Source organism: Pinus tabuliformis, chromosome 3_2, assembly GCF_031772625.1.
Source record: "Pinus tabuliformis cultivar Carrire ecotype Pingquan chromosome 3_2, CPIR1, whole genome shotgun sequence".
Lineage (NCBI taxonomy): Eukaryota > Viridiplantae > Streptophyta > Pinopsida > Pinales > Pinaceae > Pinus > Pinus tabuliformis.
In genome coordinates, this window is record NC_142302.1 from 652,873,513 (window position 1) to 652,893,061 (window position 19,549).

General features: G+C 33.2%; 1 protein-coding gene across 5 annotated transcripts in view; it reads left to right on the plus strand.

Moving 5' to 3' along the window:
- The first annotated feature begins 12,271 nt into the window (after positions 1-12,271).
- Positions 12,272-19,549, plus strand: part of LOC149182352 (uncharacterized) — a 62,340-nt gene continuing 55,062 nt past the window's right edge. Inside the window, exons 1-7 of one of the 5 annotated variants that reach the window (XR_016257105.1) lie at positions 12,286-12,684; positions 12,918-13,034; positions 13,150-13,199; positions 13,404-13,544; positions 15,105-15,236; positions 15,525-15,611; positions 15,826-16,024. The gene's annotated coding sequence lies outside the window, so the exon portion shown is untranslated. Of the gene's footprint in view, positions 12,685-12,917; positions 13,035-13,149; positions 13,200-13,403; positions 13,545-15,104; positions 15,237-15,524; positions 15,612-15,825; positions 16,025-19,549 lie in introns of those variants that run through there. The other 4 variants (XM_089416823.1, XM_089416821.1, XR_016257104.1 and 1 more) reach the window with 4 other exon arrangements.

The following is a 19,549-nucleotide window of genomic DNA, read 5'->3' on the forward strand; positions in this document are numbered from 1 at the left end:
TGTAAAAATGTCTTTTTGCCTGATGAATGTTGGGGCCACTTTCCAAAGAGCAGTGGAGATAGCCTTTGCTGATGAAATTGACAAGTTCATTGTGATTTACCTAGATGATATAATTGTGTTTTCAAAAACAGATGAAGAACACTTGCACCATTTAAGAAGAGTTTTTGAAAAGTGCAGAAAATATGTTATCTCCTTAAACCCTAAGAAAATACTTTTTGGTTTAGAGGAGGGAAAACTTCTAGGTCATATCATTTCTAAAGAAGGTATTAGAATTGATCCTAACAGAGTCGAAACCATACTAAAAATTGACCCTCCCAGAAACAAGAAAGAAGTTCAATCCTTTATTGGTAGGATAAATTTTCTCAGAAGATGTATTCCTAACTTGGCTGAAATCTTAAGATCCATTACAAATATGTTAAAGAAAGACATGGAAATAAAATGGAATACAGAAACCAAGAAATCCTTTAATGAAGTAAAGATAGCTTTAACTATTGCTCATGTTTTGATAAGCCCTGAATTTACAAAGGATTTCATTAATTTTTCTTTTGCACCTGAGCATACTATTGCAACTATTTTATTGCAGAAAAACAATGAAGGCCATGAACATCCCATAGCTTTTTTCAGCAGAGCTCTGAGTGATGCATCTGTAAAGTAAAACATTATGGAAAAACAATCATTTTCTTTGGTAAAGGCATTAAAGGATTTTATAGTATATATCCTACATTCTCATATCATTGCATTTTTACCAAGTGTTGTGGTAAAAGATATTCTCACACAGACTAGCCTAGATCGCTGAAGAGGGAAATGGATTTTTGTGATCCTAGAGTATGACATTGAGATTAAACCAACCAAGATCATCAAAGGTCAGGGATTGGAAAAGATAATGGTTGAGTCCAATTTTCATGCATTGGATATCAATTATATTATTTCACTAGATGAACATGAAGAGATGGCGACTCCACAGGTGTCTGAGACCTTTGCTACTTCACCATGGCATGTCGGCATTATCTTTGTACTACAAAAATTACAAGCTCCTCCTGGTTTAACCAAAACAAAAGCTAGGTTTCTTAAAATTAAAGCTATGAAATTCTATATTTTAGATCAAAATGTATATTGGAAATATGGTGGAGGTATTTTACTAAACTGTTTACTGAAAGATGAAGCAAACAGGGTCATGGAAGAGTTTCATCAAGGACATTGTGGAGGCCATTTGTATTAGAAAACCACAACCAAAAAAATCCTAAGGTCTGGCTTTACTGACCTACCTTGTTTGTAGACGAGCATAAGAAAGTCACCACTTTCCACCACTGTCAAACCTTTGAAGGCAAGAGAAAACTTTTTCCTTTACCATTGAAACCCATTTTAGTTGAAACTCCTTTTTAGAAGTGGGGCCTAGATTTCATTGGTGAAATCCATCCCAGCTCCTCAGGCCAACATAGATGGATCTTAACAGCCATTGATTACTTTACCAAGTGTATTTAGTCTATCCCAACCAGGCAAGCCACAGATACTGTCATTATCCAATTTTTAGAAGGTAACATTCTGTCTAGGTTTGGATGCCCCCATAAGATTATCACTAACAATGTTGTTTCCTTTAAGTCAAAGAAAATGGTTGATTTTTGTAACAAATACCACATAATATTAGGACACTCAACTTCCTATTACCCACAAGGAAATGGGTTAGTTGAGTCGTCCAACAAGAGTTTAGTCAACATCATAAAAAATCTACTGCAGGAGAATAAAAATTTATGGCATAAAAAGTTGATTAATTCCCTGTGGGCTGACCGAATTAGCACCAAAAAGTCTATTCGAATGTCTCCATTCCAGTTAATATATGGATTTGATGTTGTGTTTCCAGTTTCTCTGGAAATTCCTGTTTTAAAATTGTTACAAGAATCACAAGTGGAAACTAATGAATTGCATAGGAGGATTAACCAGACCATACAGTTGCAACAATCTAGGGAAGAGGTGTATAAAAAAACTCAACTTGTTCAAGACAACATCAAAAACATCTATGACATGAGAACAAAAGCAAATGATTTCCAATTAGGCGACCTAGAGTTAAAGTGGGAATCAAGGAATGAAGACAAAGGCGAGCATGGTAAGTTCGATAGTTTGTGGAAAGGGCCATATAAAATGAAGCTTTCAGAGGCAATAATGCATTTTTCGTGAAGGACTTGATTGAAGAAGCACTTCCTGGTGGACCTGTCAATGGTAGACTTCTCAAATACTACTTTCCTCAAATTTAAATCAGTTTCATTTAGAATCATTGTACATATCATTTTACTATTCTACTGCAAGAGCGACAGTGGCTCACATCATAAATTGAAGCCCGAAGAGAAGGCCCTAAGCTTCTGACGATTTGTTACCCATATTTATGATTGACAACGGGTGGATCAGATTCAGTTGCAGAATAAAGAGATTTTTCTCAATGGATCAAGGCTATTGATCTGCAGTGTTCTTGACACCTCACAAGGATAGTGCCATCCCCATTGGAGCCACTGTTAGGGTCCTATATATCAAAGGATGACTTGATTATAGCTATAATTTTGTATATGAGATGTTGTAAATAATCTTCCATTCTGCAAATCTATTTCTAAAGAAAAAATAGCAAATAAAAGAAAAGAAATGGGGATATAAAAAATATATACATGTGAAAAGAGTAAAAAATAAAAATATGAAAAAACAAGAAAAACAATGAAAATACCCCATAAAAAATATGGATGCAAGTGAGCAAGTCAAAGTGCCACTCAAAAATGAAAATTTTCATTAGAAGTACCTTAGAAAAATTTCAATAAAGTGCGCATCTTGTTTGAATGCCACATTGAATTAGGAGAAGTATATTAGTTAGTTTAATCACATTGTTTAAACGTGATTAGACTGGATTAAATAAAATTAGTTTAGGTTAGTGAATGAATCAGCCACACAGTTTAATCGCAATTGAATTAGATTAGTAAAAATAAAATTAATTAACCACAGTGTTTAAACATGGTTGATTAAGTTTTAGTGTTAAGATCAATTGTTAAGTTAATTTAATCGCAATTTTAATTTATGATCGTTGACCTTTGCTGCTCCCGCGCCACTAACCTCTTGCCATGTGGACTCCCCCGTCCCCACCATTCGCTCATATGCCCTCCTTTCCCCTCCACTGCCTGTCCGCCACCTCATGCCTGCAGACCCCACCCCCTTCCTTCAAAGTAACCTCCTGCCATTACTTTTCCCCCAATATAATGTTGTTATCTGGCACTCCCGCCACCACATCAGCAAACCCATTTCCATACTTTTCGGCCACTTATTTTGGTTGATCAATCTCAGGAATCCCTGCAGGTATCTAGTCAAGCAGATTGATACAAATGGCAGGAGACAAATTGCATTTTTGGAAGCTACAGGGTTATTTTTCAGGATCCAAAGTATGCCTAGGCATTCATCACCAAAGCCACAGCCATTCTTCTTCTTCTTCTCGTCATGGCTAACCATTTATGTGTTATATGAGGACAGAAAATGGATTTGATGGTTGAAGAAATTTTTTACTGTATACTTCATTTAAAAACGCAGTATCTTCAGTAGGTGATTTTCGGGCTCATTTTTTGGGCAACAAAGATGAATTTCTCAATTTCGAGACATGGGTTTTTTGCAGGATGGTCCCAATTTAGTCAAGCGATGAATATTTTGCAGAAATTGTGATCAAATAGAGATATTTTGCTAGTTTTCTGTAAGGCATATGTTCAATGCCATTTTCCGCAAAACTATATGCCATGTTTGCTCTGTGTAGTCACCTTTCCAAGCAAGTTATCATTTTACTCATCAAGCAAGTCATTTGGCTAACCAAGCTAGGAGAAAACTTGATTTTCCCAAGGTCACTTTAGAGGTGCACCAATTCTCCCGAGGAAATTGTATTTTTGACATTTCTCTAAAACCATGACACCTGTGTAAAAAGTGAAGGAGGTTTTTCTTCCTTGGCCTATTTTGGACAAAAACCTCTCTCAGTTTTCTAAAATTCATCTTCTCTTGCTCAGAAACATCATTTGAGTGAATTATTGAGCCTTCCTCTGGCCTGCAAGTATTATTGAAGCACTTTGAGAACAAAAATTTGCAAACCTTAGACCTAATGACCACGTTGACTCTTTGCTTATCAAGTGATAAAAACAAGACTGTAAATGATTTCAAGACTGTCTTAATGAACTTTAATAAACAGAGTTGAGCCAGCAGGACATGGCATGAGGGATAAATGAGTGACCAGGTCCTTCCGTCAGAATATGGCATGCTCCTAAATGGAATGCAGGTGACCGAGCAGAATGGGACACCTAAAAATGAAATGCAAAAAGAGTTTTGATCTCTGAGGAGGACTGAAAAAACCGACTCTAACAGACTCTAACTTCCCTGCACATACAGCTGCAGGGGTCGGCGCACTCAGCCGCGAACTTCTACCTTAGGCCTCTATGCACTCAGTTGTAGAGCCTCTTCCTATGCTAAGATTCTTTGCTCTTAGCTCTCACAGACCCATTACATCAATGACTCATCCATGATCTACTGAAATGAACTACTAAGAGACTCTTCTAGAACTTCTTTTTATACAATCCCATGGTCCGTGGACAATGGGTAGATCTCTAAAGCTGACATGACTTACAGAAAAGAAGGGCAAAAACCCTTAATGACTCTTTACGTCTTCATGCTCAGGGACCACAAAATGCGGAGATGTTACATTCTTCATACAAAATTTGGCCTTTCTTCCCCAAAATATGGGCTTTTGACCCCAAAATTGGCTCTAGGGGAATCCGTTCCCAACAACTTACTTCATCAATGAAGTTGACCTAAATAAATGATGTGGATAAATGTCAATTCAAGGAACACGACCAGGTCTCTGCAAAAGAGGAAAGGTAAAATCAAAGGAGGTACTTATAATTTTCTATGACGTATATAATTTTATAGGTCATGATAATGATCATAAAAACAATCTGCATAAATTAGAGACATTAAAGATAAAAACCATGTCAATTGTTATGGTTTTGCAACATGCTTATAGAATTTTGAAAATGACAAGTCTTAATGACTCTGATCAATCTAGGGTTTGTATAAAATATGTTATTTCTAACAAGACCTTGAATACCTTAAAAATATAGGGTTTTGCATCTAACTATTTTGTGTGGTTGTACAACTTTATAGTTTGTAAGTGGCAGGTCTTGGTATCTAGGGTTTGTAAACCCTAGAAAAGTATGGAATGAAAGAATAAACCCTAGAAATAGAAACCCTAACTAATTTCCGCTTTGAAAGGAAAACGAACCTAGATATTGGCAGATATTATATCATGATGATGTGAAAAACAGGATTTGATAAAAAGGGGTCCAAGAGTAAGCTGGAGTCAACCTTTCTCCAGAGATAAGTATTTGACACCTTGATTATTATTAATGCTATTGTCTTTATATTTTGTCTCCTTTTTCTTTTATAAGTCTTCTAGTCAAAGTTACATGTCAAGGCTAAGTTCTTTGTAAGGCTTGAATAAGTAGATGAAATACTTGAAGGAATGTGGCTTAGCATGAAGACTATGAAGGAAGGAGTATTTTGATGTATGTATCGCGAAGGCTATCGGATGGGAAGAAACAAGAAGGAAAGATAGAGCTATAAAGGTCCTAATGGTTACGATATTGAAGCCTCCTAATTAGTTCGAATTGATGATTGAAAGCTAAAGAGCATAAAGTTGAAATATGTTGTAATATGAGATAGATTGTGCAAGGGATTATTGACCTCAGAGGGGGAAAGTAACAAAATTTGACACCTTGACTTGAGGCCATTATGATTTGGCAAGGCTGATATTGATGATTTATTTTAGATGTGATTTGGCTCCCCGAAAAAGAATATTGCAATAGTATATGCAAAGGATGGAAATAAATAATTTGTTGGATCTAAACTACGTGGTTTGATCATGGAACACATAGATTCTATGGATAGCACTATTGATGACTTGGATAAGCATGAGAGAAAAATTGATATTGGAAATTTGATATGACTTTTTGAAAAATATGAGGAATAAAGTTGTTATGAAGAAAGAATACATGTGTTAGAAGTTGTGAGGAAGCTCGGCTCCTTGAAGATGATAGATGAACATTTTAATGATAATTGTTGAGATCTTGAAAGGTTGAATTTTGATATGATGTGATGCTATTAAGAGCCAAGAAACCCTATCGTGAAGATGAAATGTGAGATAATTTAGCTCCGTAAATTATTTGACATCTCAGAAGGCTGAATCCCAGTAATGATGATACATGAGAAAGGGGCCTTGCATCTACAACTATATATCCATGGAAGAACAAGTAGATGATGTATGCGACCAGCTAAGGATGGTGATGATGTCTCCTTGATTGAGAGGGAGAAATAAATATCCTCCATTTTTTGAGGAGTAAGGATCTCCTCCCTAGTTGAAAGAGAGTGATGATGGACACCATATTCTTCATATGTGTCATGCACTAGGCCATGATTAATTGCCACATGTCTAGTTTATGGCATTGGGAGGGAGAATGGAATATTGGATAAGCATCTAGTAATCATTACTCCTGGAGGATTGGGAATCCAGGATAGGAAGCAGTCCCATGGAATAAAACTCTTCGAGGATCTGATAACGTATCCAAGGTAAGATTGGTCGATGAGGAACAATATTTTTTAAGGATTGGGAATCGAAGATAAAAATAGTTTCGGAAGGAAATACCTTGTGAACATTCGAATGGGGCATGTCTTTTGAGAGGCTATGATGGTGTCCATGTGTATGCCTCCCAACATTGTGCTCCCAACATGGCTTATCAATATAACTCTTCTTATGATAATATTTCAATTTGAGAAGTATCCTTGTACCGATTATGTAATAATGAATACCTCCCTAGTTAAGAGGGAGTGTTGGAAAATGTAACTAGGTTTGGTATTCATAATGATCCATGTACTTATGTCATTGTATATTTTATGTACAAGCAAAGAGAAGAAAAAAATTACTATTATTAATTTTTAGTAGTTAAGAATGTTCATCATGCTTATAGGATTTGTTGAATCAAAATCCTCATTGGACTTCCTGTAAAGAAAAAGAGAAAATATGTAATGTTGGGTCAAAAATGCCTCTATATGTCAAGTCGGCCCTACCCAAAAAGGAATGCCTATTCAAACCCCTTTGGACAATATAAATATAGGGTGATATGAGCTCATTTGGACACACAATTTTCTTGATTCGTTCTGAAATTTCGTAGAAGAAGGAGGGTTCAAGTCTGAAATTGAAGAAGGGTTTTTGGAAGTTCTGCCTTATCATATCTCTTGTTTAATATTTGTTGTTGGTCTCTTGCTATTCATGATTTTTTTGTGTAGGAGTGTTTGACTTGGAATCTAGAAGGTTGAAGTCTTGGATATCTTACTTTGATCTAATTCTATAAGAAAATATTTTTTCTCGATTTTCCCCTTGGAGGGGTTTTGGCCTGGCTTGGCGCCTATATCTTGTGTTCATTATTTTTCTTGTGATCTTCATGTTTATGTTTTGGTAATTGTTTGATGGAATAACATAATAAATATCAATAAAAGGCCAACACACTTCATAAAATAATATCAAGGAAAGAGAAATCTAATATAAATTGTAAGCCTCTTGATTTCTCAACAAGATGGGTGGTTGGGAGATGTTAGAAGAAAACATCTCTCTTATAGAAAAACTCATAAATCCATTAATTTGTCTTAGAGCGATCGATCTCTTTCCCATGCATGGCCTAGAGGGTCTTCAATTAATATGCATTAATTGTATTCTCACATGTTTCCTATTTCCTCATTATATATTTACCTTCCCATAAATCTTTCTTTTCCTTATGTCTGCTTCCATAGTTTTTTTCCATTTTTTCCAACAGGTGTTAGTCTTTTGCAAGATATTCAATCATCCAACTATTCTTCCTCCATATGATTCTCGAATCCCCATACTTTTTTTATTCTTCGTGCATCTTTAAATTCCACTATTTTCTATCTCAACAAGTTTAGTGATTGGAAGCTTAAACAACAAAGTAATATATTGATCTTAAAAACTACATCATAGACCTAGAAACAAACCAAAAAAGTATATTGCAAACATGGGAAAAAAATAATTATATCTATCACAATGCCAAACGGTTAATTGTTGCCTATATCTTAAACTATAAAAAAGATTAGTAAAAAGGCATAAATGTGCAAAGGGGAAATCCAATGTTTCACCTATTTTTATCTTGGACCTAAAATTCAACCTAAAAACTTATATATTGATCTTCACGACTACAACATAAATCTACAAACAAACCATAAATGTGGACAGAAGAAGTTTTATCCAATACAATGCCAAAGAGTTAATTGTATCCCATACCTAATTTCCAACATATCTATATCATAAAACGAAAAGTTTGAACTCTATAAACTAATGATGAAAATTAAGAGTAAAACACTGGCATAATAAAACAAATGTGAAAGGATTAAAAAAAATTGAAGCAACAGATAGAAGTACATTTTAAGGTGTCAAAGATTTGTTCATGGGAATGCAGTGACAATGTCACGATTAGGTAAAGGGGTGTACCATATTTTATACATATATACATACATAACACAAAAACATTAAAATCATATTATTCACCACGTCTCATCAAGTATCAATATCAACATTGATAGTAATATAATATTAAATGGAAAGAGTCAGCATTGAGTAATAGGGAGTATTATCCTAATACGAGAATTTACGTTTTCAATTTTTACAATACTACAAATTAATTGAGAATCCGATTCAAAAGATGTTATACCTAGACATTTAAAACAAGGCTAGATTTCTCATCAAAACCATGATAGAATGTCATGAAAGATGGAATACTTATTGTCCACGTCCTATACATACTTCATTAAGATGCTCTCTTGGTTTTGGAACATTTATGAGGGCTTCAAATCATAGGCAACAAGAGAAGCCAAACTAGTTGAATCTCCTAATCAACATGCCATATTCATTGGTTGCATTTACTCAAAGGACCTTTTTGTACCATATCTCTTTTCCAGAATAACCTTAAGGGTATTATAAACACAAAACAAGTTTCTCTACCTTCCTTGATCCCAATTAGGTGCTCTAATTCCTCTCAGGGGAAAAAGAATCGCCACATATGGGGGCGGCCATATAAAAAATTGTAGTAGCTCTAGGATATGTTTGTATGAAGCTTTCACTAGTTTATTGAATTCTACCAAACATCTCTATCATATAAAGTGTCTATTGTGCCAAATTTTCTCACTTGTAAGTGAATAGGCTAAAGAAACTCCTAGTATGATACATGCTCTTCCTATTATGTACCTAAGCACCAACAAGGTAAAATTTGCCCATCATGAAAATAGTTATAGGCTTCAAATTATATCATATGAGTCAAATCATACCATATGAGTCAAATCATGCATAAACATACTTGCTAAAGCCATTATGTATTAGTAGTTGAGTACATATCAAATTTGATTAGGCATAATAATGCCTAGACAATGGATAGGACTAAACGGTCCCTGGAAAATGTTCATTTTTTCAATTTAGCGGCCTTAGTATACTTCAACTAAGAGCATAATGCTTTGTGTAGAGTCAAAATGAACATTTAGCTTTAACACATTGTACCAAGCCACTGACAGAGGGCCCACAAATGGAGACATTGTCTATAATTAATTGTGCAAGTTGTTGCTTGATCTAGAAACTATTAAGTGAAGAGAGCTTCATTCTAGTTCTCAAAGTAGTTTTTCCACCATGATAACCCACTAAGGGTATATGGATGTTGAATTATTAACATTAATATCTAGGTGTGCATCATCGATGTCATCACTTCTATTGTTCGATATTGTTCAATAAGAAAGGCATTGACCTTTTTGGCCAACAAGTCGTGACAACATTCATTATCAAAATGGCAATATTTCCTATTGATATAATCAATGTTTCTTCTTCCCTTCGCCAGTCAAACTAGGTGTTTCTTGATTATGAGCAAAAACGAGCAACTTAGCATCTTGGAATATATTTAGGAGGGAAGATCCAAGAAGGAAATTGGTAAGAGTTTTAGCTTTGTGTCGATGTGAGAAAGAAAACCTAAAGTATACTTTATGCAAAAGGGTTAGCTTTTGATGTTTAGTTGTAAAAGGTGGATACATTCTCCATTGGATGGGGCATATTTCCACATCCTACAATCCCAGCCCTACCATCCAAATTGGTATTCTATGATAACAACATCTAAGAGATAACTCATAGTCCTTATGAGAGGAGAAAATTGACATAGAATAACTCATAGTGCTCATCAGAGGAGAAAATTGTCATAGCGTGAGGGCACTTTGATTATTTTAATTTGGTACAATTATTTAATCCCTAAAATAGGATATGAAAATGTCATCATGATGACGTGATCTTACAATCTTTCTCATTAAAGACATCATCGTTTGTAGGAACTGAGGTGACAGAAATAACCTAATTGGATATTAGAAGAATGGATTTTGAAATGAGAGTACATGGAATAATTACAACAACATGATGCTGAGTTATAGAATGTCCTCCTAATAAGATTAAGCTAATCATTTGTAGCAGAAACACCTATGCAAAAGATATGACCTTCATATCCTTAGTTGGAGGTGCACCATGGAGAAGATGCTAACTAGGGCATGGTATGAAGTAAGTTGAGGATTGGAGTTGGACTCGATGCTCAGGAAGACATCTCCATGCAAAAGTGTGAGTACTATAAAGCAAGTAGATGAATGCCAACAAGGATGAACATTAGAACATATTAAAAATTTTGAGCTTGTGGATATCTATATGGTTATTAACTTATCTTCTAGCAAATGCAAAATAAGGGAAAGAAGAGATGACATTGTAGACCTTATTTTCCTTGCAGAGCTTGTAGAAGTTATAATACCCACAATTTTATGTCTTTATGTGAAATTGGTAGGGCTCAGAAAAAATCACATCTCAACAATAGAAGGGTGTATCATCACAATCAATTGTATCAATGAATGGTCTAATGGAAAATTTGATAAACCACTACAAACATAAAGTAAATATTGCTTCATGGATGCATCCAAAATGATATGGTTGGGGATGAGTGGTAGAAATTTGAATTTTTTTAATCAATTGTTGAGAAAGCAAGTTCTTTTTGTTTCCATTGTCTATGATTAATTGTGCAAGTTGTTGCTTGATCTAGAAACTTAGATGAAGTGAAGAGAGCTTCATTCTTATTCTCACAGTGGTTTTCTTCCATGAGAACCCACTAAGGGCAGGTGGAGGTTGAATTATTAACATTAATATCTAGGTGTGCATCATCAATGTCAACACTTATGTTGTTCGACGTTTTTCAATAAGAAAGACATTAACCATTTTTTCCTACAAGTCGCAACATTCATTATCAAAATGACAATACCTCCAATGATAGAATCGATGTTTCTTCGCCCCTTCACAACCAAAGTGTTTCTTGATTGTGAGCAATAGCGAGCAGCTTAGCGTCTTGGAAGATATTTAGGAGGGATGTTCCAAGGAGGAAATTGGGAAGAGTTTGAGCTTTGCATTGTTGTGAGAAAGCAAACCTAAAGTATACTTTATGCAAAATGGTTTGCTTTTGTTGTTTAGTTGTAAAAGGTGGCTACATCCTCCATTGAGTGGGGTATCCTTCCACATCTTGCAATCCCAACCCTCCCTTCAGAATTGGCAATCTGTGATAGCAGCGTCTAAGAGGCAACACATAGTGCTGCTTATTAGAGGAGAAAAATGACATAGGATAACTCATAGTGCTTATCAAAGGAAAAAACTAAGGCAAGGGTGAGAGTGCTCTCTAATTATTTTAATTAAGTTCATTATTTAATTCCTAAATTAAGTTCATTAGTTAATTCCTAAATTAAGACATGTTGTGATGACATGAAAAAGGGTTTTGAGCTTTCTTCTATATCTGCATGCTTCTATTTAAAAAAAATAAAAATTTTATTGGATTCTATTTTTAATTTGATTGCTTGAATGGTGCTTTTATTACTTTTTTTGCTTCAATTACAGTGATTATGCTTTTATTACTATTTCTTACATGGATTATGTTTTTATTACTATTTCTGTCGGGATGACATGGATTATGTTTTTATTACTATTTCTGTCGGGATGACATGGATTGTGCTTTTATTACTATTTCTGTTGGGATGACATGGAGCTGAGAGGGATTGTGCTTTTGTTGTGAAAAAAGCTGGAGAATAATCCGAGCCGTCCGTTGCAGAGTGCGAGAGATAAAGGGTGCTGCTTATCAAACGGGTTATCTCAACGGTTAAAGTTCTTGATTGCTTTAATTCGATTTAATTTTTGGATTCATATTGGCATTGGATTGGCATTGTTGTGCTGCTCCTCCTCCTCCTCTCAGAGTTTCTGCATTGTGTGGTCTAGTCTGGTGCGTCTGTATGTTTGGAGCTCCATGTGTTGTCTGTGTGGTCTGGTCTCTGTTGTTATGTGTGTTTCTGTCATCTGTTTGGTGTGTCTATCTGTGTGGTGTGGTTGTATTCTCTGAGAGCTGGAGGCAGAGGCGTGCTTGTGTTTTCATAGAGGCAGAGGCAGAGGCAGGTAGCCTATCAATTACTGAATCAAGACAACTTTGCCCAGGGATGAAAGTTAAATGAGGCATCCGAACTCTGCCCAGGGATCACAATTAACTGAGGCATCCGATCACAGTTAAATGAGGCATTCTGGTAAATTTATTTTTAAACTCTTTGTATAGATCACTCTAATTATGGGTTGTGGGCTGCAAATAAAATTAGGTGAACGAGAGAGGAATCGATTTGATTTTAGAAATTTAATTCCGGTAAATTGATGTTCAGAGTTGTATGGTTTTTTAAATTAGATTTTCCGCATTCTTGGTGAGGCGGCAGTATAGATCCTTAATTGCATAGATCCTTAATTGCACAGAAATGGAGAGAAACAGGGCCTGCCAATATGGATCTGGGCGGCGGCCATCGTCAAATACTGGCCACTGGGAGCATTATTCTGGAGGAGAAATTCCTCAGAGTCTGCGGTTTCTTGGTGATCCTCTGCACCCATGGTGAGCGGTTTCTTGAATTTTTAATTTAGATCCTCTGCATCCATGTTTTTCGGTTTTTTAAATTAAATCTTGTGCATCCATGCTGCTGAGACGGTTTCATATTCATATTCCACAGGAATCCTATGCTGATCCCAGATTGCAGTCAGTGTGCCTCGCTGTGCCAAGGTATGGGATCCTCTGCATCGATGTGAGGCGGTTTCTTGGTTTTTTAAATTAAGTCCTCTGAATCCATGTTTCTTGGTTTTTTTAATTAAATCCTTTGAATCCATGCTGAGGCGGTTTCCTTTGGTTTTTTAAATCCTTTGAATCCATGCTGAGGCGGTTTCCTTTGGTTTTTTAAATCCTTTGGTTTCCATGTTTCTTAATTAGATCATCTGCATCCATGCTGAGGCGGCAACATAAATCCCTCGTTGCACAGAATCGTTTTTGAGGAGAATCTAAGGGCAAAGAAAAAGGGATTGAGCAATGCCCCTTGCAAATATCATGTCTATGTGGATTCATCTCTCAGAGGTAAGCCTGTAAGCATTTTCTTGACGGACTATGTTAATTTTGTTGGGTGTCATTGTCGATTGCACCAAGGAGAATAGGGGATTTTATCAGAAATGCATACATATATGTGTCATAAAGAGAATGTTCAGATTTCACTGTACTTTCTAGATAATTCATTCATTTATGATGAATTTACAGTCATGGCTGTGATGATGTCATGAGTTTGATAATAAATTTATGTATTGCTGTGAATAAAACGTTGATTCTCCTACTCCAACCTTCCAAAATCTAAAATGGTCAAACTAATTTGATGGGAATTTGGGTTCTGTCTCAGATTTTATGTATTGCTGTGAATAAAACGTTGATTCTCCTACTCCAACCTTCCAAAATCTAAAATGGTCAAACTAATTTGATGGGAATTTGGGTTCTGTCTCAGAACATCCTTGAAACTCATCTCCTTGCCCTTGCATACTATAGCTAAGGATATATCATAAACCTGGGCCGAGGTTTCTCATAATCGGCATAACCATAATTTATTTGGTGTTAGATGTGAGCAGCACCAAATAGAGATGAAAAATCCTAAGATGGCCTTTATTGGTGTCGGTCCAAGAGTGTTTTCTATTTGTCCAAATTTGCAGTTATTGATTTTTTGGGCTTGGGTGGTTGGATTTGCTTAACAGTTATTTGCAATTATTGATTTCTTGGACTTGGGTGCTTGGATTTGTTCACAATTATTTGCAATTGACCTGAACAATCCTCCTAAAATGACTTGAATCAATTTTTGAAACCTCAAAGTCAAAACCATAATCATTTCTCCCATAATCCAAAAGCTTCCTTCTGGCCTTTTATAATAAAGCTAACAAAATTTGCTAAATTATTCATTATATCCGGAGAACTTGAATTACAGTGGTTTTGGGAACTTGAAATACAACATAAATGCTAAATTAATTATTCATTATATTTGGAGAAGTTTGATTAAACTGGTTTTGGCACCACCAGTGTTTTCTATTTTTCCAGATTCGCAGTTTTATTGATTTCTTGGGTTTGGGTGCTTGGATTTGCTAACAGCTATTTATAGAGATTCTAGTCTAGACCACGGAACTCCAACTCTACTCCAAAGTTTCTAGGGAACTTTGCCTTTTGGTAGGGGTTGCATTTGTAAGAAATTTACTCATCTTTGTTAGTTTACATGCCTTAGAATAGTCTGCCAACAGAAACTTTGCCTATTATTTTGGATGCATATACAATGACAGTGAATAATATGTTGGACTAGTTGTTTTGTATTTCGTCTCCTAGTGCTTGTTTTCAAAAAAGGTTTTGAGTTGTGATCGATCACTCTCATTCATTCTTCGGTGTGTGTTTGTCATTATTGTTATATTCATATAAAATTCAATTGTTCCCACTCAGTGTTTGGTGGATATCTTGCCATTATAAAAATTAAAAATAAAAAATTGGTGGATACATTTGGAATTTCGTAAGAATTTGTACACCATTATATGCCAAATTGATGGTTTTTGTGTTGCCAAATAGACTATATATATTATATGCCAAATTCATGGTTGTTCTGTTCTCCCACTGCAGCGTCCGTTCTCCCAATGCAGCAACGTCCCTTCTCCCAGATCATTCCTCACAGTGCAGCAGCGTCCCTTCTCCCAATAACATTGAATCTAAGCGCATGGAAAAAAGGAAACCATTTAATTTCTTCCGTCAAAGGTAAGCAATTTTTTTAAATACATATTTAATGAAAAAAAGAATGTTCAGATTCATTTAATTTCTTGTATGATCCTTCAATATATGTATGCTGTATTAAATACATTTCCTCTTACTTTTATTTTTTTACTTTTATTTACTCTCAGCTTTCAAAACCGTCAAACTCCATGTTGTGTTTTTTTACTTTTATTTACTCTCAGCTTTCAAAACGTCAAACTCCATGTTGTGCTGGGAATGTTTGATTGATTATGTATTTTAATTAATTGGATGAATATGCCCAATGAGTTGTAGGCTATCTGCGAGTATGATGGCTTGTATTGCATAGATATATCACCGTTGTTGCAGAAAAAGATACACCATAGTGCAAATGGTGCAAAGGTTAATTCAAACCTTTATATCAACTTTCAATTTATTCATTGCCTTTAATTTCATCATATCTCTATGTTCTAACCTTTGCATTCACTTAGCAAGTTATCAAATTAGGGGTTAGTCCCTTTGCTTAAAATATTAAATTTAATTCAAAAAAAAATTCTACTTTATAGATAACCAATAGATGACCACTAAATTTTAATAATTGTTGTGTTTTTTGCAGATGATTTAAGAGCCTGAAAAAAATACAAGCATGATAGGATAGATGAACTATCTACATGTCATGACAGAAGATATGAATTCATTATGTTATTATGACCCAAATTAAACTAGTAGTGATTTATTTTTCATCTTTATTTTGTAATTACTCTAAAAACATTATCATTATAATAAAAGTATTATTTTGTTTGAAAGGGCTAAAAGCCCTTTCTCGTTGCTCTTGAGGATGGACCATGGCCGTCCTCAAGGGTTTGTGTCCTTCTCTCCGCCTTACTTTTTCATTTACTTATTTTAGAACTAGATACTTTTAGTTTAATAGATTGCAAACTAAAATCTTTTAATGCATAGATTGATTGACGTGTTTTTTTGTTACTTGAATTTACATGTAGAATTTTGTGGAATGATTGTTTTTTGAGTTTCATTTATACGATTGCGTTTACAATGAATTTCTAATGTCCAAAATTTGATATGCAATGTTTGTATCTTTGTGTGTTTACAATGTGTGGAATGGCCAAGACTTGATATCTAATATTTGTATCTTTGTGTGTTTACAATGCTTTTTGTGATGTTCATTATTTGATGTGTATATTTTTGTGTGTGATGACCCAAATTTGATATGCAATGTTTGTATCTATGCGTGCTTACAATGTGTGGGATGACCAAGACATGATATCTAATGTTTGTATCTTTGTGTGTTTACAATGCTTTTTGTGATGTTCATTATTTGATGTGTATATTTTTGTGTGATAACCAAAATTTGATATTGAATGTTTGTATCTTTGTGTGCTTACAATGTGTGGGATGGCCAAGACATGATATCTAATGTTTGTATCTTTGTGTGTTTACAATGCTTTTAGTAATGTTCATTATTTGATGTGTATATTTTTGTGTGGGATGACCAAAATTTGATATGCAATGTTTGTATCTTTGTGTGTTTACAATGCTTTTAGTGATGTTCATTGTTTTATGTGTATATTTTTGTGTGTGATGACCAAAATTGATATGCAATGTTTGTATCTTTGTGTGTTTACAATGTGTGAGATGGCCAAGGCATGATATCTAATGTTTGTATCTTTGTGTGTTTACAATGCTTTTTGTGATGTTCATTATTTGATGTGTATATTTTTGTGTGATGACCAAAATTTGATATGCAATGTTTGTATCTTTGTGTGTTTACAATGTTTTTTGTGATGTTCATTATTTGATGTGTATATTTTTGTGTGTGATGACCAAAATTTGATATGCAATGTTTGTATCTTTGTGTGCTTACAATGTGTGGGATGGCCAAGACATGATATCTAATGTTTGTACCTTTGTGTGTTTACAATGCGTTTTGTGATGTTCATTATTTGATGTGTATATTTTTGTGTGTGATGAACAAAGTTTGATATGCAATGTTTGTATCTTTGTGTGCTTACAATGTGTGGGATGGCCAAGACATGATATCTAATGTTTGTATCTTTGTGTGTTTACAATGTGTGGGATGGCCAAGGCTTGATATCTAATGTTTGTATCTTTGTGTGTTTACAATGCTTTTTGTGATATTCATTATTTGATGTGTATTTGTGATGTGTATGGCAATGGTTGTTGTTTGGGATTCATTTTCATAGTTATGCGTTTACAATGGATGTGGATGACATGCTTGGTATGTACTTTGAAATGTGTGTGAATTTTTTTTAGCATATGGTTTTATTTAGTGTCTACATCAACTTTGTATGTTTGGATATTTACAATCTTCTATGTATGATGATCAAAATTTGATATGCAAATGTTTGTATGTATTTATAATTTTGTGTGTGTAATAAGAAATTTGATGGGATGTTTGTATGCTTGTGTATTTGCAATGCTTTTGATGTTCAAATGTTTGTGTATTTGTAATGCTTGTGTGTTTGTATTGTTTTTGTACTTACAATCTTGTTTGTAATGATTAAAAACTTGAATTGTACTCTTGATTATTTGCAATGCTTTTGATGTTTGAATAATTGCGTGTTTGTAATGTTTGTTATGTTTGCGTATTTATTGTGTGTTTGTATTTCTTTTGTTCTTATAATCTTGTTTGCAATGATTAAAATTTGAATTGTACTCTTGATTCTATGTTTGTACTCTTCATTGTATGTCCGTTGTGTACTCTTGATTGTAGGCATTTTTATTATGTGTTTGTATTCTTGATTGTATGTTTTTCTTAGTGTTTGTTTGGGTATTTACAATCTTTTGTGTAATAAAATCTCAAGGAATGTTTATGTGTTTGTGTATTTATAATGTTTTCGAATGTAATGATGGAAATATGATATGATGTTTTAGTACTTGTGTATCTATATGGTTTTTAATGGAATGATGAAAATTTGATGTGATGCTTGCATATATATAATATTTTTTAATGTAATGATGATTGTTGATTGTAAATTGGTATATGCTTGGAATGTGTGAGAATGAAAAAAATTTAATATGGGATCATTTTGTATTTGCAATAATATTTTTGTAATGATCAAAATTTGATGCCTATTTTCAATTTAAATTTATTGCACATGAAATTAAAAGGGGGGATTGGGAGAGTGTTGAGTGAAATAGTAATATTATAGAATCTACAAGTGAGTGGGTAGCTCAAATGAACTTTAGTATATTTCTTAGGGAAATCAAATAGAAGGTGGGGCAGGGGGAGTGATGAGTGAAATAGTAGTAGACCATAAATTAGGAGTGAGGGGGAGGGGCCAAACGAACTTCCACCTTCACGTGGTTGGCCTCGTTAGTAGAGAATTTATATTGCAAAATTCTCGAAGCCAAGAGAAGTTCCTTTGAAATATAAAGAAATTATTATTTATATACTTTTATTTATCAAATTTTAAATAATAATAAATCCACAATTTTAAATAATCAATATAATTTTCCGTTATATCTATAATTAACTTCATCATTTATTTAAAAATATCTAAATTATTTATATTATCCTAATATATCAATATATAAAATAATTTTTAAAAGTATATTAAAATTAATCAAATTATAATATAATAAATATTACAAATATATATTTAATCTTTCCCCACACACACAAACAATATATATATATGCATTTAATTAATTATTATTTAATAAAATTATAAAAAATTAAAATACATATATTCAATAATTATTATTATGATTTTCAAGGGAGTTAAAATATTTTTCTAAATATTTATTTAATTATTATTATTATAAGTATTATTTCATTGTTACTAAAAATAATATTTAACTTATTATTATTATTATTAAATAAAATTATAAAATATTATTATATTTATTATCATTAAATAAATTTAGAAAATATTATTCTAAAAAATTATTTAATTATTATCATTATAAATATATATTATTATTATTATTATTATTTCATTCTATATATATATAATATATATATATATATATATATATATATATATATATATTATAAATTAAAAAAAAAAAATAACTTAATTTTAATATTGTGAGTTTTAAAACTATAAATTATTATTATTATTAAATACAATAAGAAAATATTATTATATATATATATATATATATATATTATAAATTAAAAAAAATAACTTAATTTTAATATTGTGAGTTTTAAAACTATAAATTATTATTATTATTAAATACACTAAGAAAATATTATTAAAAAAAAAATAGTTAGTTATTATTGTTATAAATATTTAATTAATTATTAATATAATAAATATTTATTCCATTATTATTTAATAAATTTATAAAAA